The 23,939-nt window shown below is 39.2% G+C and overlaps 1 long non-coding RNA gene across 1 annotated transcript in view; it reads right to left on the bottom strand.

Moving 5' to 3' along the window:
- LOC121193376 overlaps positions 1-23,939 on the bottom strand; it is a 41,725-nt gene that overhangs the window by 12,040 nt on the left and 5,746 nt on the right. The window contains exon 2 of the long non-coding RNA XR_005895282.1: positions 18,666-18,811. This is a non-coding gene — a long non-coding RNA (uncharacterized LOC121193376). The remainder of the gene's footprint in view (positions 1-18,665; positions 18,812-23,939) is intronic.

Raw genomic sequence — 23,939 nt, 5'->3', positions numbered from 1 at the left:
CAGTCTAAACACACATTAAGACTTCACTGGTAAAACTGTAATATCTTTGGTCGTATGATCTTATAATGATATTACTTTAAGTCATCACTCAGTATTTCTAGAGACAGGATGACAAACCAAGGTTATGCACATGCACAAAACCAGTCTGCAGCAGTGTGTTCACAGAGGTCAGAGAAGGTATAATAAATGATTTCACAATGTGAGAGCAGGAAAATAAGAGAAACCCGCCCGAAACCCGACTTGGTATATTAGGGGAAGAATTCACTGTTCTGATCTGCAAACACTTATGTGACTAGATGTCAAACCTGCTCTCTGAAACACTTTCTTACTGTACTGGTTTATCTATAGAGCCGAGGATGTGGCTGCGTAATACAAGCTTTTAACCTCCTTTAAAACCACCTCACCTTTTGTACATTATTACACTGAAGCACATTTCAAATAAAGGGTTTTGTGGATGAGCGAGTTCAGTTTGGACATTTTCAAACAACTAGAACAGTGTGAAGTTTGGTCACCTCTTCTCATGCATTTATAAACTACAAGTACCTTTGTATATTTTACATGTCAGGACAAGTATTTACAGTATAAAGCCACTGGTGTCAAGTGTGTTAGAAATATAAGAATGATGTAATTAAGTGTCAAACAGAAAACCTTTTTCAGACTTGTGTCTGAATCGAGCTTCCCCCTTGAGCCTTATAGACAGATGCTGGGGTGAAGGCGAAGATTTTGAAATGCCGACAGCAGCAGTGGCAGCATGCAGAAGCGTAGCTTGCAGGTGAGCAATGTGTGCAGGCATGCAGCAAAAGAATAAGCAGAGCACTAACGGCTTTAGTACAACGTCAGGATTAAAAGAGTGTGTTGAATATGTGTTGCAGTGAAAGGAGTATGTCATATGACTCTTGCAGCTGCCTCAAGTTGGGCTGCCTGAACTAGCTTGTGATGTAACATACACGCAGGCGAAGGACACACTTTCCAGGAGAGGAAAACAGTTTTCATGATGTGATGGATTCATCATCAGTGCAATAACATCTTTACACTCACTGTCTGATTGCTCCCAGTGTTCACATTAACCACGTCTACATGTATGTTAGACACAAAATGAGAAAACAGAAGTGACAAAAATAAATCTTGGCCTAAAGATATCGACTTGCAATTAAACATAGAGCTTCATCTATGGGTTGACTCCTCTGTTCAAAGGAGAAATGTGTAGAAATACAGTCAACACATGTTTTATGAGACCTCCAGAGATGAGTATAAAATATTCACTTGTACATTGTCACTATATTGTTCTCTAATGTCTTTTTAGCTATGCTAGATGCATGGTCATGGATAGAAACACATTCATGGTTCTCAGAGGATGAATTCTATTGACAAGTGATTCCCCTGACTTTTTATCTAGTGATACACTTGATGTTTGTGGTTTTAAGTGAATTGTCTCAACAACTACTGGATGGATTACCATGAATTTTGACTGACTTATTCATAGAGAGCTAAGTCCTCCTTTTAACGAAGAATTGTCTGACTCACCAGTGCTCACGTCATCCTCAGCAAATTTTTTGCACACACTGTAAAACCAAAATGTGGGATATCAAGATGTTAATGTCATCTCAGAGGGCACCTTTACTGTAACACTGAGTGGAACTGAAATATGTGACAAATTGAAATTAATACAAATTATTCCATTTCTAATTACAATTTATAAAACGCGTGTTTAACAGAGTTACATTTTACAGAGGTTGCGTGCGCACGCACACACACACACACACAGGATGGTTTAAGTACCTAATATGTTGAAAACCTGAACAGTTTAACATTATATTCTATGTATGTTCTATTATATTCCTATGGCACATAATAATGATGATGATGTTGATGATGAAGGTGAATGTCTTTTTCAGTCTGTCCTTCGAGGCTTGACTTTAAGCATGTGCCAACCAGCAAGAAAAACAGGGCGAGAATGTGAGACCTCTGCTGCTCTTCTGCATCTCTAAAGTCATCTGCTTTTTGTCTCATGAATTCTCATGAATTTTCTTCCCACTCTTCTACACAGAAAAAGGTCATTTTCAAATCATATTACATGAAGAAGAAAGTACTGTACTGACAAAAATCAAGGCTCGGCAAAGGTGAGCAGTCTCCTGATGTACCTGCACTCTTTGGAAAACATTCCCTTTTAGTTTAGAGGGGAGAATATTTGCTTGAGCACTGACAGAGACGATGACATCTGCAGCTGCAGAGCTTGAGTCTGCAGGAAGATCCACGCAGGGGTACCCCCTGTGTGAAATCTGAAATCCTAACAGCTTTCTAGCCTAATGAATGCAGTATTCCAACATAAAACACAGGACGGTCCCTGCTACTGTCTGCTTCCATGGTGTACACATTGCATACCATGTCTGAGGTGGGGGGGCATTTTGGCAGACGTGAGGTAATTATGGAAAAGGTCAAAGAAAATCCTGGCCTCTGCAGCTATATTGTGATCATTTCCATCTTGATTGTGCAGCGTGTAGTGTTTTAAATCACTGCATTAGTTTTAAGGTATTAGTATAATTACCATAAATAAGCAAGACCATCACCAAGGTGGTTGGCAGCCTTTCCTGGCCTTGACACTACATTTTGGATGTGTGGGCCACCTGGTCGGATTTGTAGGCAAATCAGCTGGATTGTTTTACTGCTTACAACAGGAGGAGGGCGCTGTTCTCACAGTGGAAGAAAGACACAACTCAGACTCAGGTGACTGCTTATTTAAAGGCATGAAAGGCTCATTACATAGTCATTTTTACTGTGGGAACTGTGAATCGTGTCTATATTGCATCTGTCGGTCCATGACCAGTTCTGGACATTTACACAACGTGCAAACTAGGTCCGATATTTGGACGTCTAACCATGACCCCACTTGGACGTCAATATGCAGTTCAACATTTGAATGTCAGACTAGGTAACTTTTTTGGACATCACGTGGACGTCTAAGACAGGTGCAGGAAATTGACATTATTAATCAATGTAATTTTTGTTGTTATCAACATGATTAATGAATACGATTATAGATTATTTGTGATTAAACATTATTTGTTAGTAATTATTTATTTATTATTTGTTTACGTTTTTATTCATATATTTATTTGGAAATGCAACTTTTGGAAATTAGGCTTCAGAAAATAATTTCATGGTACACAAGAGCCTTGATTTTATAACTCTTATTATTTCAACCAGTTAACGCCACTCTGATTGGTTGAGGCAGAATGTCGTCATAAGCCAACCAGTAAACGGCACCCTGATTGGCCGAGGCAACACGCCAAGCTTTTGGCGTGTTGCCAAACACTTACAGCAGCATTTTCTTTTTAAGTTACGCAACTTTTAGTGCCTGTTAGCATTACTAACTGTTCTGCATATCATGTTAGTGTGACATGCACTCTGTGGCCTGAAAGATGAGCAACATCTCATTCTTGAAAGAAAACTCAAACCTCAATGGGTGATTGGCTTTTTCTTTCTAAAATGCAAATTGGGAGTTGTAGTTTCTCCTTACATTTTGATGTACATTGGTTTTAAATTAGACTTTTTATCAAAAAACCATCTACTTTAAAACAACAGTTGTTTACCTTTTGCACAGATTATTCACACAGCCAAGTTTCATATCTAGCAGACGAGGCAGATCTAGCTCTCTCACTGAGGGTAAGATGGGTAGGGAAGTACATTTTGATTAAATATTGAGGACAATGCCATTTTCACACTGGTGCTAATAATGAGACATTACAAAACTTGATTTGGTGACATTTTGGAGAATTGCACTTAATGAAAAGTTAATGGTAAGTTTTAAAGGGTTGGCTTTTCATGCTTGAATGTATCTGACCATTTTAATACAAATATGTAAATGTGGGGGGAGGCTGAAGTGGCCGCACTCAACCTAGAAGATAACTCATAACTCTAGAAGATAACGCATTTGCATGAATGTTTCATTTTCCCTCCACACACATATATACACACACTTATTTGCCTGCATGGACACATCCTCCTCTATATGTATCTGCAGAGGTCAGAACCCAGAACAAGTACTTCATGACTCATCCCCAGACAATTCATCACACTGTGAATCGCTCTTGCATATTGTGGTAAACCTCCACATCTTAATCCATGCAGATTGAAAAGCCATATATTTCTCTTTTTCTTCTCCCTCCCCCTCCCTCTTTAAATTAATCTCACCTTGTGAAACATGCCTGCATGGCAGAGGAAGACAGCATTATTCATGATGGGACTATCACAGATAAGGACATGTATTCTAAAAAATATGCACATACATTTTTTTTTCTCAGCTTTTGTCATTGAGAAAAAATAGTAATAATAAAGGCCACATCTATCATATGACTTGGTAAATACACTAGACAACACACTTAACCAGTGATCAGTAACAATAATATGCAGCAACATTTGCACTGAAAAGGCCAAAAAGGAGGGAAAAAAGTTAATTAAGTTTGTAAAGCAAAATTAGCTGTAAATAAAGCTGCTGATTTCCTGGTATGTCTGCCTCGGGTGACATGTAAGTGACATCATCGGTTACTGATTTTAGTTGCAATTTAAAAGGAATATTCATGAGAACGACCAGCAGCAACTGGACTGGAAGAAGAATCAGTACCATAAAAGCCCACAGTGCACCTGTTCCACAGCCATCCTAAGTCAGTTATGTTTCCAAAGCAGTAAGACTTGGAGCAGACGATGCAGAATATATTTGTTTGCTTTTTTTTTTTGCTGATCTGTTGTGATTGTTTGTCTCATTAAAGAATTTCTGCAATGTGATTTGATGTTCATTTCCCTGAATAACAAAACAACCAGAAGTAGCAGGAGAAGAAATACTATATTCAACTGTACCACACCAGAATTCATAATGCCAAACGCACACAACTCTCTCAGATCAACTATGCATATCACTTTAAGTTAGTAAAATCTGCACCAATTAAAACTGACTTTTTAAAAATAACTATTTATCAACCATGAATGTAACTGTAGCCGAAGCACTGTATTTACAAAACATAAAAATACAGTCAGATGAACCTGTGTTTTTAAAGAGCTAAGAAAATAAAGAGTAGTGTGAAGATACTCTGGACCTATACTTATTTATACAACTTCAACAGTACATAACTTTATAAAAAAGAAAGTTTTTATGCTGCCTTCTGTGATGAAACAGTAGAAACTGGGGAAACTGGCAGTGAGACACTCACTTTTAAATTTCATGTTGTGCATCAGTTCTGAACTGACTGCATTAGAGATTGTCTTGTCCTTGTTGAAGAAACAAATGTAGATATGCTGTCAGTCCATATTGTCTCAGTAAGAGTAAACACCAACACATTAGCATTTAAACTCATGATAGTGAGAGCATAACAGGAACAGAGCTACAGTGCGTTTCTGATGGACAAACATGAAGCCAATTGAAAATGTAAATAATGTCTCTTAGGTTTACAAAGGCTTTCATTATGCATTTTGAAGTTACAATGAAAGATAGTGTTACAAATCTCTATAATGAGTTGTATTTCACATAAGACCATATAATGTTAGTCCAAAGCTTTTATGAGTTATGTTATTGCACTTACAGTTTGTTCATCTGCTCATTTAGTCCTGCAGCCTCAGTTTTATTTCTGTTTGTTAAACAGATCACAAACATGTTTTCAGCTGTCCACAGAAACCCAAAAAAACTGCTGCTGTGTCAGTGGAATCAGCAATTCCATCCTAAAAATAAATAAATAAAATGTAACCGAGCACAGCGTAGTCTGTTGCAGTGTGGCAGCTTCAATTTTGTCTCTATCGATGTGCATCTGTCACACAGATATCCAACGAGACATCACCGGTTGCTACAGAGCAAGCCACCCCAGCTGCAGGGCCCCTCTCTTGGGTTCACTTGTCACAAAACTCTGGCAGCCGCTTCCTCCTCAATGCTCTGTTGAGTCAAATTCTATGACTCCACATTCTGCTGTGTAACAGAAACGCCAACTATGTTATTCCAACATAATACCAGGAAGCTAGTGTTCTTCCAAATACAATGGTAGTTTAATTTTAGTATCAACTTTTCTGTCCACAGCGGCTCAACACTGTGTGTTGTGCTTCTGCCTCCTCCATCAAATCAGCAGCTTCATCCATTTCAGCACCTTTCTGCCCCTTGTCTGGATCCTAGTTCTCCCTGTTACCTTCCCCTCTATGATGCAGGGAAAGTGCCAAAACTCAGACTACTTAGAAAAAGGAGAAGTCTACACCTTTGTCGAGGCTGGTAACTTATTTAGTCACTGATAGGCTGGCAGCAGTAAATGAGAAGCAAGCAACATAAGCGATCTACCACTCTACCACTTTGTTTGCATTTTGAGAAATCTACATCATGTAAATCCTGCCACAGATTAAAAGTCGGAATCTGATAATTATGAGTCAGGATCTGAAGTTAGGAGAACCTTTTTATTCTACAGTATAACTTCTAGGAGAGGCTCCCGCTGATTCTGTGAGTTCTGCTGATTATACCACTATGTGTGTGATGTCTGTGTGTTTTGATATGACTGAGTTATGACTGTGGGAATAAGTGGTGTCACATTTGTGGCAAATTGTGTCATTCAGATGACAGATCAGTGGCAGACAAGAAAAAAGAAATACTGCAGAAATTGAATTCATATCCAGTATATGTTATCTCTTCCTATGCAAATAATGTATTCCCATTTGTTCACATCGCTGTGAAATAATGAAAAGTGCTCTATACGTCTCCTTGCAATACACTACACACACTCAAATGACTTGGATCTATGGAAATCCTTTTCCTTTTTTCTTTCTCCACCCCTCTATTTTCTGTTCCTTCCCTCTTTTTTTTCCTCCTCTGCTGCTCTCCTACCCTCTCTCAATCTTTCTAGCCCATTTCTTCATCTGCAGACTGCAACCCAGGTCTACAGCTGGAGCAAAAAGACCATAGCGCTCTACTCTATTGGGTGCCAAATTCTGACTGATTGAAGAGTGAAGAGCTGGCGGCAGGTATGCAGCTGACAAATGTATAAGGCCTCAGAGATGGGAGCTAAACCTGGCACAAACAGATAGCCAGATACCGTGGATGAATGGACAAAACTGCTGCCAACACACTCACCTAACTGACAACTAAGAGATTTGCAGTCCTTTCTCTTGGTGTACGTGGTCAAAACAGGCCATTTTCGGTTCTGTCAATGTTCACTGTGAATCTAAAATGAAAAATGAGGCTTTTTCCTCTTCCTGTTATGCTCTGCATGGTTTGAAAACAGTTTTTGTAAACAGCTCAGTCTGGAACATGCTATGTATTGTTATGTGTTGAGAAAAAAAAATCAAATGGATGCTCAATTTTCTATTCTGAAAGAACAAGTTTGAGGCTGAAGTTGGCGTCTGATGTGCAAGTTCAGTCAAAACTTGAAGGGAAACATTTCTTGGCTGATTCTGTACTTAACTTCTTGAACCCTGCCTTCTTCTTACAAAGAGGAAGAAGGAAAAAAGATTCTGTGCTGTAGCTAGGAGTGTGCCATCTAATTCACCTCATGATTGGATTTGATTACGATTCACAGTGCTACGATTCGATGATTCACAGATTATCGATGCATCTCGATTAATCATTTTTTTCCCAAATAGAATGTTTCTTTTCTGACTCTGTAGTTACTTGTAAAATAATGTATATTTTTAAATATCCATTCATTGAAGTAAAACACGTTTATCTCTATCTTTTCTTTATTATTAACTTTAGCAATTTCCCAGCATTTAGAAAACATAAAACTTCTTTTAAACAAAATGTCTCCACACTGTCCACACTTTTAAACCCAAAGTATGAATTGCACACTGTGATGACACATTACATGCCACCATCGCCTGGACTGAGGTCCATCCCCTGATGTTAGGGCACTATAAATTCCTTTTTATTTTTTCCCAAATTCTGTTTTTTTCCAATATAGTTTTTGGGAATCTACCCAAAAACAGTGTGTTTTTTTATGCAAATGACTAAAATGTACACAAATTAAATAGAATTTAACTGTTGAGTAGTTGCATCCATCAATGAAAACAACATCCACAATAATAAGGAAAGGAAATTAGGGGAAGGAAATTGACAATATTTCCACTTCTATTACAATTTGATATCTTGATTTACATGTCCAGAAAGATTGTTGTTAGTTTCGCTGTAACTTTTGTCATCGCAGTTTTAGCCATGTTTTTTAATGCATGCATCTTCTGTTACCAAATTATCTTGCATAATTACATACAGTGGATCACTTCTATAGCTCACTGATGGTGTGTTGATGGACACATGCTGTGCACTTCTAGCAAGCATCTGTAAATTAAAACGAGTGATTAACAATATAATACTGCACAGTTAATCATATAAGATAGATGTTTTATATGGGAAAGAAACATTAGGTATTTATTCATATTTATTGAATCATTTATTTGCAAACGAACACATGAACATGGTGAGAGAGTTCAGGTGTAATCATATATCATTAAATATGGTGACGGCTGTGTTATACTTAAAATGACCTAGGTTCTAAAGTGTTAGTGTTAGGGGCAGGCTTTCACTGGCCTCTGCTGTGTTCATCTTTGTGGACCAAAGAGAAAAGTCTTGTGTTCTGCTTCATGTACTGTTTAGGTGAGTTTGTGCCACAGGTGTCATTTGCTGATTGGTCCCTATGACTGAGTGATGTCACAAAGCATTGAGATCACAGGACATTCCGGAACACACCCAGGTCTTTAAATTCCACACTCTTTACTTCGTCAGTTCACTTTTGTTCTTGCTTGCAGAAACAAAGACCCATCAGTTTGGCATTAGTTGTGAGAATTTCCAACAGTCTTAACTGAGAGATTTTGAAGAAAAACTTGTGACCAAAACAACTTTCCAAGAACATCTGAAGAGTAGAAGAAGAAGACCAAGAGCTTTCTAACATTGTAAGTACACTACTTTTTGCACATTTTCTTGTACTTGAATTGCATGCACACTTCTTGTTTTTCTGCACTTTATTCTTTTTTCCTGTTTTGCTTGTGAGCTGCCTAACAAGCAAATTTCCCTGCTGTGGGATCAATAAAGTCTTATCTTATCTTATCTTATCCAACTTTCAGAGAGCCTGGCATCCACCAGCTCTTCAAAAGAAGGTGAAAAGAAGACGTGAAGCCTGAGAGGGAGAACTCCAGGCTCACATCAAGTCTCTACAGACAAGAAACCAAAGAGGGCCCAGGAAGAACGTCCCCACAAAGGAAGACAAAGAAGATCTACGAAGAAAGATCTCTCCTGAAGAGGCCATACAGTGCTGTTTCAAAGTGCAGCAGCAACAGATGTGAGGTCCACTCCCCAGAAAGAAAGAGGAGGAAGATCTGTAGGGAAAGAGCTCACCTAAAGAGGCCCTACAGTAAAATTTCTAAGGACAGCGAAGAAAACCAAGACATTCGCTCTCCAGAAAGAAAGAGGAGGAGGATCTGCAGCCAAAGTCCTGTCCTGAAGAGGCTGCACAGCGAAGTTTCAAAGTGCAGCAGTGGACAAGAGATCTCCTCCCCAGCAAGAAAGAGGAGGAAGACGACCACAGCAGAGAAGGTGAAAGAGGAGGCGAAAGTGGAGGAGAAAGAGGAAGAGAGAGAAGAGGAGAAAGAAGAGGAGGAACCAAGCACCTCCAAACAACATCCTTCTCAAGCCCAGTCACAGACACCGACAGGGAAGGACAATTTTGTGAGTGGGATGTGGAAGGAGGACAGGAAGGAGGACAAGGAAGAGACCACAATATGGATCATTGGGTCTAGTTACATTGACCGTGGAGAGGAGGCAGCACTGAAGTTTTTTCTCTGCACACTGCAGAGTCACTTAGCTGTTTTCTTCGGACCGATCGACACGTCTGCGGTGCATTCAAGGACCGTGGCAGTGTGGGAATTCTCAAGTGCAATAATTAACAACAGTCTTAAGGGAACAGTACTCAAAGAGACGACCTTTTGTACATTAAATGTCTCACGTACATGCACATCCTAATACATGAAATGTATTAGAATGTAATGTCTGTTTCAGCTCGGTTCAGTTTCCTGCAGCTTAAGGCTTTGGTAGATTTCAGAAGGAAGGAGTCGGGTTCTTTTGTCTTGTCCAGAAAGTAATCCTTTTAAATCTTATTGTATGTGCATGTCAGCCAGATTGTCACTATATGGTCACTGCATGTATTCTTACGTTTCCAGTCAACAGAGTGTTGACAGAATATGCAACACTCGACGCTAACCCCTCAGTACAGAGCCGAGCAGTTCGCGTCGAGTTCCGCAGTTTTTTCGCCGAGGGCCTTAGTCTGTGGAAGGGTCTTGTTGTGCCACTCAGATTTGCTTCCCTCCGTGCAGTTTTCCCCAGACACACATTCCTCTTCCACACGAAAACAGCATTGCACTCAAATTATGTCAAATTCCGCGAAATTCCGCGTTAAAAAATAGATTCTGTTTTAATTGGCCAATTCCGCAATTCAGTGATCGCGGAAATCATAGGGCCCTATAATTGTCCGGGGGAGCGGGGGTCACGCGCAATTTTTTTTTCGTTCCGACTGCTGCACTTTCCTTGCGATTCTGAATTGTCAAGTGTTGCGTTATGATTAATCTATGAATCGATGAATCGGGCACACCCCTAGCTGTAGCATGACATTAATTGACCCTATTCAGTGTTTGCTTCTTCCAACTCTTCAGTGAAGTTTTATGGTTCTTGTGTTATGTGAAATATTCATAGGAAAGAAGGCATATTTTTACACCATTACATTAGATAGAAATATTACAATTAACCTAATACGATTTCTTTACAATTTTTGGATATTTGCCTTTAAATTTCATCAAAGCTCAAGAAGTTTAAATAGTTCAACCTGTACTCTGTTAAAGACAGTTCACAGCCCTGTTACAAATATATCAAGCTATATCAATATGTCTTTTTTCTACCAACTCAAGAATCTGAAGTTGAGAGGCCACATTCAGCCCTGAAAATGTTTCAGAACCCATAATCTTGTTTCCAGGTACTTAAAAAAATAAAATAAAATAAATAACTGCAAGTCATGCTTTTGGCAATTTGACTAATATAATTCCAATAGTCACTGATTTAAAGCTCTGTTTTGGTCTCCACCAACTCCTCAGAAAAATAATGCTGCCAAATGCTTAACTTTGTTCACAAGCTCATCACTTACTAGTTGCTAGTCTATCTGTGTTTTGGTACTGAGCATGTAGTACACAGTGGATTTATCAGAGCTTTTTCACATAAAACCTGCTGCATGAAATGGCACCATGAGAGCAGGGAGAGTGAACCAGACCAGCGAAGCTGTGGGTTGGAAAACTAAAACAAAGAGCTAAAATATGCTAAACTAACTAAACTAAAACTGCAGAGAACAGTGTCCTAAAAACTCTTTCATTCAGCATTTAGACCAATGGTGAACAATGGGAACTAAGTGGAAATGATTAACAGCTGTTGACATCATTAGCTGCTGACACTACAGTGTATGCTTTCATCCAGTATCTGAGCATCACGTATTGATAAAGCTTGTAAAGCTAATAATCAGCTAAATGTTAATGAGCTGTTGATCCTGACAAGCTGTGTTCCTGATACCAATAAACAGGCAGTGTGATAATAAGTGACAAGACGATCCATAAAGGACATGAAGACTACAAACATCCTGAGTCGGTGAAGTGAGTACTTGAACTATTCCACACACATTAATGGAGGAAAAGAGCTTTAACATATATATGATATGACAATACTAATATGTATGGTAAGGTACTGCTCAAGGACACTACAGTAGTGGGGAATGCCTGGGAGGGATTGACACCACCCTGCAAGCCATTTTAGCACTGAAACCATTTTCTGTTTAGTGACAACCTTAGCTAAATACAAAAGTTTGAAAATAATTATGGGTGAATGCTGTTTGGTTCCACAATATATCGAGAGGAAAAAGTAATTAAAATGTGTTCAAGAAAAAAATAACCAGAGACCAGACTATGTCTGCAGGTTCAAAGACACCAAATAAGTATCTACAATTTCCAATAGCACTTTAACCCTGCCTGCTGTTCCTGTAGATGGAGCATGTCCAGGGTCATCCTGCCTATTGATCTGCCATAGTTTTCCAATATTCCTCCATCTGCAGGATCAACATTGTGGACCGTGACATGTGTCAGATACAAACACCTTCATCTCTCAGGGATGTTCAAACAGGTTCATTTACTCTCTCACTGACATACACACACACACAGATACACACTCATACACACCACCTCAGACATGCTCCACTTCTTCTCTAGCGAATTATCACCGGCAACGTGCGCAAACTCCAAAATCAGAAGCACCCTGTCACACACTGAACTGCAATCAAAACAAACTAACAAATGTCAAAAGTCTATTGATCATACACAAAGTAGTGCTTTATTAATAAAGCAAAATGTTGATCATTTCCAGTCCAGGCTTGGCTCCAAGCAACAGAGGGCAGCTACTCAAAATTCTCAAAAAGTTTTATTTACCTCAACTATAGAGAGAAGCAGACGTTTATTAAAGAGGTCCTTACTGCTTTCTATCCTCTTATCATTTTGTAGGTAGAGGTCCAGCCACATTTTCCAGTCAAAGCTATCCAGCAGTTCAGGGAGTCTAATCCCTTTGCTTCTCTGGAGGGTTTTAATACTTTTAAACAAAACTGCAGGAAGTGTTGAGTTCATTAAGTAGCTGCTTAATATTAAGAAAGCCCAGCAAAGTAGGATCATCAGAATTTATTAATGTATGACAAAGGAAAGTAAGTCTGTTAAAGTGCAGTAAATTCTGAAAACATTTTTTTAAAACTTCAACAGAGTGCCACTGATGCAAATATACATGCACACAGAGAGAAGTCAGGAACATTAGATATAAGTTACAGCTGTTACATGTTAAAACCTTCTGTTCATAGATCTGTCCTCTGTAAATCTGATGGTTTTACTCTCGTGCTAAAATCCAAGGTAGCACACAAACGTAGGTACATAGCTGAGAGTTATTTAATTAATGACCAATGATGTACCTGCAAGTGGGAAATGAAATGCTCAACTGCTGGGCTCTATTGGCCATGACAGGACACAGCACTGAGGTATTTAAAATGGATCAATAAAATTCTAATACCCCCCAAAAATTAAAGTTAATTCTACACCAAAATAAGACAAATACACAAACTAAAAATGTGATCTCATCCTGGATGGGTCACGTCAACAACAACAGTCTGTCCATAATAACGTAGAGAGGGACATTATACTAGTATAGTAGGGTTTCTGTGCATAAACCCCTCATTACAAACATGAAAACACATTTGAGAGTGCAGTGGTGCACTCTCTGGTGCTGGTTTCTTCCAGGATAACAAAACCCCCATCCAGCGCACAAGGGATCACTGAATGGTCCGAGAGTGTGAAAATGATGTGAATCATATGGTTATGGTCTTCATCGTCACCAGATTTCAACCCAATTGAACTATGATCTATGGGATTTTGGACTGATGTATTAGACAGCGCTCTCCACCACCATCATCACAACACGAAATGAGGGAATATGTTTTCCTCCAGTAGTGTTGGACGGATGGAACGGAGCAGGGTATGATAATGAGTGTATGTGAGAAATAACACATGTGAGCCAGTAATCAGCATTAAGTCATGGAATCAACATCGGGGACCTGTTTTACACACATTTTTGTGATCACTTGCAGGTGCACATTTTTTGCAAGCTACCTGAACTGTGGCACAACAGCAGCTGATGGGTCACCATTTTGACACAGTGGAGGAGATCCAGAGTGAGTCGCAGATGGTGCTTGACATGCTTACAGAACACCGAGAGAGAAGGACAAAGGTCACTACTTTGAAGGGGATGGTAGCCAAATTTAAATTAGGTACAGTTTTTCCTAGTTAGAGAAACATATATATATAAACACGTGTGTGTGTGTGTGTGTGTGTGTGTGTGTTTAAAGGATATGACAAACTATTCACTTAAAGGAAGCTTTTGTTCTGAATTTCCAATTAAATGAGAAAAGCTTTTTTATGTTTCGGTGACCGAGCATTTCATGCATTCTGGGAACCACATTCTAAAGAACTGGCTGAACACCAAAACATTAAAGAAGGTACTGATCCCTTCAAAGATGTTAGCAAAGTGTGCTGTGTGGAGAGATTTAGGTGAAGAAGAAAAACTGCTCTCCTTTTCGCTCTCTCTCTCAGTCTACATGGAGATTAATTTCAACTCCACATTAGGTACTGAACTCATTCCATCATCTCATTATCGCGTTTATACAGGCGCAATTCTTTTTCTTGCACTTTGTCAGGATTAAAATATTTTCACATGAAAGACAAATATAACTAAAATATACCTTCGGACTTGGATAATGAATACCAGAGAGGCTCTGCAATCACAGATGATGGGGAAGTGAACACAATGGAAAAAATAAAATAAATAAAGAAATATATAAAACCACACACTTTCAAATCCATGCAAAATTGTTATTTATAGTTGCAGTATATATATATATAGTTTTTGCATGTCAAATTCATTTATTTCAGCTACTCCAATCCAATATGGAACAAACATAGTACAGCGCTCAGTATTGCCAATGGTAACACAGCCTGCTGCAATGAGAAGCTCAGACTGGGGCAACAATAAATCAGTGTTCTGCCTTTTCTGCTTCCTACTTTTGATTCTCTCACAGTTAGGGAAGGGCCAGATCATTCGGCTGAATCAAACATTCTAATCCAAGGAGACAAACACAGGAAGATTTTGAGCAGCAATAATATAAACAAACAAAAATCATATTTAGCATGTTGTTCCTCCCCTACACTGAGTCACAAAGTTCAGCCCTGTTGTCGTAACTGCCTTTTTCATCCCAATGGAGTTTGCAGGTCTGAGAATGACACTTGAACTTCAAGGCAGTGTCAGTGTGTATTTACACTTTGAGTTAACATGTTTTTCCTTATCCAGGTAAGATATCCAGATACAGACTGCATCTTAATACAAGGTGTAATTGCAGCCCATGAGATTTCTTTCAGTGGATGTTGTTTAGCAAAAGCCTCCACTATTTTAAAACTTGCACCCAAAAGGGGATGTTTACTGAAGATTTGAGGCTGTTTTACAGACGTTAGACAGTCAAATTGTGAAAATTACATGTTTGGTCTTATGAAACATGTTTTTTTAAGTGTTCTTTTCAGAGGTGCAAAACATGAGAGGAGGGAACTTACAAATATCTACTTCACCTGATTTATCACTGCATACTGACACCTGTAGGAAACTGTCTGGAATTTAACATCTGGGAAAAGCAGGTGTAAAATCGGCAACACAGTTTGATCACAGAGAGAGTGAGAGAGAGAGACTATAACCAGGTCCCATCAGTGAAGCCAAGGAGAGAGACATGACAAAAAGCAGCAATGCCACAACCTGTTATTATCCACAGATTTTACCTGTGCTTCCCTCTGTGGCCTTCAGCTTGAGTATGTGTTTTTTCCCAGATTTTTAAGCACAGCTCACTGCAGGGTGGGACCGGCGCAGCATGACTGATCAGTCAGTACTTATTATATAAGCTGTTATGTTCTTTTTATTAGTTTAAGTTGCAAAAAATTAAAAAAAATTTAAGAGTTAAAAGAGTAAAAAATTATCAAGAATCTTCAACTCTGATTTTTCTTATGTCATTTAATCAGTGATTATTTTCAGGCTTTTAAGTATTTACTCTCATATCCTATACATCTTCCCTCTTTTGGGATGCGTTCATGTTTGTAGTTCCAAAAATATATCTCCTCTTCAACCAAATTTTAGCTGCAGAAAACACTTTCTGTTGCACTCCATGTTTTCCAGATCTTACTAAGATGCACTTGAACTGTGACTCATTTATATCTGTGGTGTAAGTAAAAGTCTTTCTAATTGGAGAAATTGCAGAAAGGGAAATTACTAAAATGAAATTTTGTAGCCTGCAGGTTAACACAGTTGTATTTACACTGTTTATATTTTTTAAAAAAATAAAAAAAATAAACATTTAAAAAGTTAAGGCCATCTATTTTGTACTGCATTCTTTTTTTAAATGCATAATACCACACTTCTTCTCACATCTTCTTTTTAGCATTATTGCACATTATTCCCATTTTCCTTTGCACATTTTTGCAATGTTTGTCACTTTACATTTCACTATGCATGGGACAAATAAAAACGCTTGTATCCTCAAGTAGTATTTAGGGCAAAATAATGTAAAACATGTAAATACATGTATGCCAGTAAGATATTTCTTTACTTTATAAAAGTATCTGTATGCTTGTAATTATCTGTATACTTGCTAATTATCTGCTCCCTGGTTTGAGCATGCTAATAGCACATACAATTCAAAAACCACTACATGCAGCCGTGTTCACTAGTAAATAACATATGTTGGACAGTTATTAATTCTGGGTACTTGACCTGGCAGTATATAATGTGCCATGCTACATTACACTTAGATTCCTCTGGGGAAGACAGATGATTTTGTTTCAGAGTTCAGTAATCGCACTAACATGGACAGAGGTTCAGAGTGTAATCAGTTCAATCGCTCAAGTTGATTTTGTCCATGTGGTTGTTTGCAATTACAATGAGATGGCTCACGCCCAAACACAATCTCGGTCTCCATGTTGCTGGCAGTATTTAACATGTCAGCCTGAGGTGTGTGTACTGAAATAGTTGACTGGTTCTCCAGTGGCTTAAGCTCAAATCACACCAAAGCTTTCAGTCTCAGGTCTCCTCTACTCTGTTTCACAGCCTACTTCCCACTGAGCAAATCAATGGAACAAAATAGAAATAATAAAGGTGTGTGCGCTGCCATCTGTCCTTAAACACAATTTTGCAGGTCTCCGTGTACCTTTGGGGACATATACACTGTTCAGATGGCACTAAACTCAAAGCCAGTTAGCTAAAAAAAAAAAAGAACTACATACTGTACATACCACAGCAATGGATAGGTGAAACAAGCAGCAGTCAAAGGTACCTATTTACATTGCCACATGTAACTGCACATTGCTACCTCTGCCATTATGGCCCTCTTTGAGGACAGAAAAATTGTGATGAAAGCAACAACAATCAATTTCATCAAGCATGGTCCACTTTGACTGACTCCCAGATATAAAACAGCGGAATAATGAAGCAAAATTAAATGGCAATTCAGTGATTGTCAGAGGCTCACTGTGTGCATGTAGGTCCATATAGTAGAGCATGTGATGCAACCGACCAGCAGACCTGCTCAACTCTACACTGCCCCTTGTGGTCAAAAACTCCACGGGGTGCCTTTTAAATTGGCAGTGTTTGCACTGCCAATTAGGCTCTAGCAGTGTCTATGTGTTATTTCCACTCTCTGTACACCAGCAACGTACCATTATACAATAATAGTACATTACATCACAACTGGTTGTGGTCCTAAGTACAAGAAACCAAACCTCACCACATCCAGCTGTGATGCTGGATGTGATCAGAGGGATCAGCTGGTAACAGGTGGTTGGTATTCTGTACATAAGAAAAGCTCATTCATTTCCACTGAAAATCGGCCTAGGCGTGCTTCTAGTAAGTAGATATTTAATTGACTGATGGACATCATGGCTCTTTCTGTCTTTCATTAAAGCACAAGTCTACTGGTATGCTACATTTTGCTTCTTTCAACAAATCCCATTAAAAAAACCCAAACCAACACAATACTAACAAGTACTGTATGTGTATCCAAAGCCTAACATATCTTATTCCTCTCACTGGGTGACCATCAACACACATACTATAGTTTATTTGGACTCAGTCCCTCAAACACTGTCCTACAGCTGTATATACTAAGTACAGTACCTAACGTTAATGCACAGCTCAAAAAAGTCCCCAAGACATTTACTCCTGTTTGAATGACATTTGCCAAAATCTACATTGCCCAGATTTTTTTTTAATTTAATGAAAAAAATATAAATTCTCAATCTGTTTCTAAATATTTGCAGCATCAGTGGGAACCAAATGGTTTGAGAGTAAGCGCCACAGACAGGGTAGAGATATCAAGAAGTATTTATGTATTGCATTATCTACATTACATTACAGTACATTATCTGCTTTACCCTTTAAAATATGGCATATAATTCACTACAGGTATCAGCAGAATAGAACTCGTGTTAATTTGTGTTTGTCAATCTGTCAACTGTTGAGAAAAAGCAAGGATTGAGTTTTCATTAGAGATGTTTGCAAAAGAGGATGAGTTTTGAACTTAAAATTTAATCACAGTTAAAGTCAAGCCTTGAAGATGCAATAATGAGGCGTTTTTGTTTTCTACAACATCTAATTAAGCATTACAACACTCTTTTCTCTGCATTTCACGAGCCACTCCTCCACTGAGTCTTAGCCCAGATGTTTTACCTTGAACAGATCCAACAGTATGTGTGGCACTCAGAATTTAACCACTGAAACAATTCAAGAGCATTTCTCACATTCTTCATGTGAGAGTTTCTTTTGGAGTGCCATTAGGGACACATCAGTATGTCTTTGAACCTGCTATATGTGATCATGTACATCTCTACAAAAGAAAATAGACAGATGTGTTCAGTGCTTCTGTCTGTCCTTTGATCCTGTGTTTATAGTCAGGTAGTGTCACCTGACTGCTGACCAGCACAAACACACACACACACCTGCTGCAACATCGGTGGCCTCTTGACCAATTGATCACACACTATATCAAAGCACAGTGTGCTTGTCTTACCTTTGGGTCCCTGCTCCCAAAGATACCCACTGCGGCGGTGTCACGGCCTGCCGCTCTGCTCTTCAAACGTCTATATTCCACAATACACCGACACCTGTGGCACGTTGTCTTTTCACCTCCAAGGAAAACTCAGATGAATGGAAAACCTTGTTCAGAGCAGATAAAAGAAGTAAGTCATGAAATGTTACATCAAAATATTTTTTTTTTCTCTCATCATAGCATTTATTATGAAATCCAACATCAAACCGAGGGTGACTGGTAAGTTTGTGGCCTAAGGAGTCAGTTTTAGAAAATCTAGTATATTTATTTTTCAACATAATCTCCTCCTGCATTTGGTCATGGAGGATATGGATCCCTTTTTTGTAAAAGTCGTGTAGTCTGCTACCTCGGTCTTAAGGGTTTCTCAGGAGACTTTAGCCTGATTTGACCTGATTTGACACCTTCAGACAACTACCCAATAATGAAGAAGGGGTTCAGTGGTCACCTTTTTGTGATGATGCCATCATCGCTGCTGTGGACCACTTTCCAAGACACCAACCTGGCTCCTTCTACCACAAACTTATCAATCACTCCTTATGTCCAGTTTACAGTCTTTTGGCTCTGTTCATGGTCTCCACCAAGCAGAGTGAACCAGAAGAGTTGAGCTAAACAATAACCTGAAATTCACTAGAAACCTCCATAAAACTGAGCGGACTTGCAGATTAGGATGATTCTCTGTAGGTTCATGCTTTGTTTTCACAGTTGATACATTATAAAAAACATTGTTTATGGCAGCTGTAAGTGATTTGGTAGCCTGAACCATCAGGTCAGGTACAGGATCCCAAATCTGGCCTAAAGCTGTTAAGATGCGTAGTAGGCTCAGAGTATTTCCCAAATCCATGGTAAGAACATCAATATTGCAAAACTCAACATTACATGCAATGCCAACATTTCTGAAATACTCTCTACAGTGTCTCCTCAAGGAAACTAGGGGTAGAGTTGAGGATAGAGAAAAAGTGTTGTTATGGAAAATAAAGGTTTAAGATATGGTTGGGAAACAAAAACACTCAGAGTATGGTTAGACAAGATAAGGCAACTAATATCAAATGATAATGGCTTTGATAAAATATTGATAAAAAAAAAAATACATTTTCTGCTTTAGTCATCCTTGACTTGTTCAGTATCTAATCATGACCACAGTCTTTGCCTGATGCTATAGAAAATGCTTTAGGATTGCTAATAACATTACGTATGTGCCGATTAAATACACTGACACGGAACATTTTGCAGAAACAAGCTTGTGTGCAATATACATGTCTTTACTATCTTGATGAACATGTCCAGACAACATTATCTTTTATATATATTAGAACATATGTATATTTGCTGTACATGAACATATGTTTTAGGAGGGGAGGATGGGTAAGTCATGCATAATGCATAAAATATTTAAAAAGAGACTCATATTCAAGTCAAATACCCAAATGGATTTCACAAGACACAAAGATACAGGCTCACAATTAAAATTCCACAACCATGTTCAGTGCACTGCAAATCCCTGCTGGGACCACAGGCAGACAAGAGAGAAGTGTGAAATCTGACGGGCTGAGTCTGTCTGGGCAAGACCTCACAGCCATCATGCACGATATTGACCTATTGCTCCACTCATGAGAAGGCCCCAGGCATTTCACACATTTGTCTGCCTCGTCTGTATAGATGCATGCGCCGCTGGCAAAACCTTAGGTATTTTATAGCTGTGCACTTTGACGTGTGTGACTTTTTTTTTGCCGCTCGTGTGTGAGCAGATGTATGTTTTTGAAACACTCTAAGCACTTCACATCTCCTGAACAAACTGGAATTGCCATGGATATTTTCAAACGTGTCAACATCAGACCCAGTGTGCTTCCCCGCTTTGTGGACACACATACATGCAGGCTCACACACTGCCATCTCTGAAGTGTTCGCTGAGTGTACCAGACTGTTCCCCATGGATAAACATGGATGGGACGTGTTGTGGTCCCTCAGAGCATAAAATATGTTTCTCCACTCTTGTCAAGACGTCAAGGTGTCCTGTTCATGTTCTGGTTTGGTATTTTTAACCCCTATTTTTTTTTCCCAGTACACTGGAGTCAGATCTTCGTCCTTTTCATTTTTGACAACTTTTCGATTTGCAGATGTTCGTATAAAGTCACTCTGTGTGGGGTTATAACACAGGGGTCTTGAAGGGTGTTTCCTTTGTGCCAATATAAGCAAAACTCAAGTCCCCTTGCATCAAAGTCAGTAAACTTTCTCTAGTTAAATCATATTAAACGAGATGTGAACCGTTTGCCATCATGTCAACATGAATTTTCAAACCCATTTTGACAGTTGCTGGAAAAATGCAACTTGACAAGGTGTCATGTGTTAGACCAGACCTTTTCTGACAAGACTAAGCACTGAACCTTGAACAACACTGATTGTAGTCTCACAGTTGCATGATTTGGGTTTTCAGATGGACTTCCAGGATTACAGAGCACAGATGAGTCACAAGATGAGTTGAGCTTTAACAAAGTCTCTACTTGCAGCAGTAGCATACTGGTGTACTCCAGGACTGCGTGACATCTCTGTTGGATGTGGTTAGAGATGCAACCTCTGACCACACCCCACCACACCTATCAGTGATGAAGGTTGTGAAATGGGATTTAAAACTTCAGCTTTTTGGTAGACGGCATTCAATTCAGAGCTGTGCTGTGCTGAAACAGAAATGTTGACCGACGAAGGCTGGCCCTGCAACTTTTACGTAAGAATGACACACTGTACAGCAGCGGTGTCCTCTGCACACAGTCAATCCCAACAAATGATGACCCCAGAAAGAAGGACAAATCGCATAAGTCACAAAGGAAGAATAGGCCTTTTTTTTTTTTTTTAAAATGAAAGATTCTGAGTGTTTTTCAAAGACAAAACACTGGCACTTTTTCAGACCAACAGCTTGAAAGGTCACTGTGACATACGCAGTGACACATGGCTCACATATGAAAGAACCCAAGTAAAAATAAAATCAAATAAATAAATAAACACTGTGCCGGAGTGCATTTTAGTGTGTACGAGCAGTTTACTGTTCCTCATGTGTACTGTGTGTTCCTAAATCAGGTCCGACCTACAAGTCCAACTAAAAGAGAACATGTCACGAGAGCACATCCTTTCAGAGAGCAGGATGTATAAATATAAATTGCTTCCTTCTATCAAGTGGAGACAGTACATTGGCTGGAAAATTTGCAGCAGCTGCACTTTATTATATACGTCTAAATACGGAGACAGGGAAAGGGACAATAATAGAAGAGAGATGAATCTACCAGGAGCCAATAATCTCTGAGATGAGTCGCTTCCACCTGCTCCTAATGTTCTTCACTGACTGTTGTTGCCTTTAATATTTCGAGGCTGCTGTGCTAGTTAGTCGTCCGTTGTAAAGGAAAATTCTCTTCTTTTTCTTGCAGCCTGAGTCTTATTGTTACCGTTTCAGCCAATATAAACCAAAGCCCATTATTCTAGTGTAAATTTCCTCTCTGACACATGCAGAATGTGGAAAGTAAATTGATATTTGCTGACAATCGGTATTTTCTCATTTGTGGAGAAACAGCTGAGCGAGCTGAGTGAGAGCTGTGAGAGCAGAGAAGACAAAGGTCAGGTTGAAGCAAAACAAGACGAGATGCCGGGGCAGCCGCAGGTTAACTAGCTCCCAGCTGAAAGACTGCTGCTTCGTCTCCACCTATCAAATCCATCCCACGCCCCAACCCCCCGGTGTCCAAACTGAGCTCATTCAGAGGGGTAAACAGCTGAAGCAATCTGGGAGCTCTGAGAGCAAACTAAACCGTGACAATGTTATACACGCTGCTGACAAGGACAGCCGGTGAGAGTATTAGGAGGGATGGCAACAGAAAAATGAAATGGATGCAGATGGAAAAGGTCACAGTGAGAAAGACTGAACTGATAAGATGACAGCAAGAACGTAGCCCCATAAAACTGAATTTCCCTGAAAACCACATCACTTGAATCTGAAGCTGTTGCCCTTGTGCAATATAAAAATTCTGAGACACTAAGTAAAAATTGTGAATATGTCAAAAATAATTAGATACTGTGATTGTGTATCCACATCGCAGCATCTTTTTCAATTGTTCCCTATGTGGAGACAGAGCGGATGTGGCTGCATGCAGCCCAACGCTGAAGAAGTGCTGCGCCCAGCTTCTTTTTTTCAAAGCAGCCTTTTCTCGTGCAGCTGCTTTGAGCGCTTCTAGCTGGACTTAATAAACGGTAGTGGTAGTATGTTGTTATGGTATTACTGCCAGAGAAACTAAACCCACGCACAGTGCCTTCTTGTCGAAGCGCTGGAATGAAGCGCTCCCCAGTGCTGTGCCGCCGCTTTTCTGCCAGAGAGACATGCTCTTTGGACATCCAGCCTAGGTCGACATTTTCACTTTTTTTTTTTTCACGATTTTTTTTTTTTTTTTTTTTTTTTAATCACACCTAACTTTTTTTTATCTTATTTTCTTTTTCCTGGTAGAAAAGGGCGTCTATACAGTTCATACAAACCCCTGTTTCTTTTTTATTTCAGGTGACCTTCTCTCTTCTTCATTGAAATTCATGAATACAATAGAGGCGAATGGATTCTGCTGTTTGTTTTCAGTGATTTTTTTTTCTATTCCAAGCAGATGGTAGAAGCATGGTCTTCCCAAACACATCTAAAAACGAAATACAAAATCAATTTAAAAAAATATATTAGCCAAAAAAAAAAAAGATAAATCTATGTAATTTGAAAAAAGTGAAATCTGAAATCTAACATTTTCTAATTCTGTGCGATGGGTAAACAAACAGGAAGGGGAAAAGAAAAAAACTGACACAAATCCAAATATGGTTGATTGTGTAGAACACAGAGCAGAGTGGAGAGTACAGTGAAGGCTGAAAGAGAAGCGTCTCCAATCTGTCTTCAAAACACTTTACTGGCCTCGGGTAGTGAAGAGGGTTGCCGTGGGTGAAGGCTGGTGGCAAGTTGGGAGAATCTAATCAAAATGAACAGTGAAAGCTTGCTGGATGTGTCAAGGTCACACTCAGCCATACATGAAGTGCAAGTGGTGTGTGGACTGAGCCGTATGTGTATCTGAGAGAGAGAATAGAAAATGAAAGCTTGCTCGAGTGTGAGAGAGAGCTCAGACAATAACAGTGCACCGCAAATGGAAGGTAAATTAAGCCCAGTTTACTCACAGAGGACAGTCAGCGCATGGTCACTTCGACTTGGTGTCTATCTGTTGCTGTACATGTCCA

The sequence above is a fragment of the Toxotes jaculatrix genome, chromosome 14 (genome assembly GCF_017976425.1).
Source record: "Toxotes jaculatrix isolate fToxJac2 chromosome 14, fToxJac2.pri, whole genome shotgun sequence".
NCBI classification, from domain to species: domain Eukaryota; kingdom Metazoa; phylum Chordata; class Actinopteri; family Toxotidae; genus Toxotes; species Toxotes jaculatrix.
This window is presented reverse-complemented; position numbering and strand designations above follow the sequence as displayed.